Consider the following 574-nt stretch of genomic DNA (forward strand, 5'->3'; position numbering starts at 1 on the left):
TACATATACAGGGGGGTTGGCTTAATGGTATAGCATCTGTTTTACACGCAGCAGCGTGAGGGTTCGACTCCCTCATCTCCTATCCTTAAAGGGAACAGGGTTATTTAATCCTTTAATATAATTATATGTTAATCATGCAAAAATAGAAGAATTTATTATGACTCAAGTAATAAGGAGTAATTTTCAAGATCATCCTTTTCATTTAGTATCGCCATCTCCTTGACCTTTTTACACTAGTTTAAGTTTATTTACTTTAACTACAAGTGGTGCATTGTCTATGCATAATTTTAGCGAAGCATATAATGTATTCTTTATAGCTTTAATGCTATTAGTTGCTTCAATGTCATTTTGATTTCGTGATATAATAGCAGAGGGTACTTTTTTAGGTAACCATACACTCGCCGTCCAGAAAGGATTAAACTTAGGAGTTATATTATTTATAGTATCTGAAGGTTTATTCTTTGTAGCTATTTTCTGAGCATTCTTTCATAAAGCATTGTGAATAGTAGCCAAATTCCGGGGACACCCTAAAGCTCTAATAACTAAACTTTTTACGGAAACTTCTAAAGTGGCC

General features: G+C 33.6%; 1 non-coding gene across 1 annotated transcript; it reads left to right on the forward strand.

Annotated features, from left to right (window-relative positions):
- The first annotated feature begins 10 nt into the window (after positions 1 to 10).
- On the forward strand, positions 11 to 82 carry J4E92_011092. The gene has a single exon. It is a non-coding gene; the product is annotated as a tRNA-Val (tRNA).
- Positions 83 to 574: the final 492 nt, after the last annotated feature.

The sequence above is a fragment of the Alternaria infectoria genome, assembly GCF_024043175.1.
Source record: "Alternaria infectoria strain BMP 0036 chromosome Unknown scaffold_209, whole genome shotgun sequence".
NCBI classification, from domain to species: domain Eukaryota; kingdom Fungi; phylum Ascomycota; class Dothideomycetes; order Pleosporales; family Pleosporaceae; genus Alternaria; species Alternaria infectoria.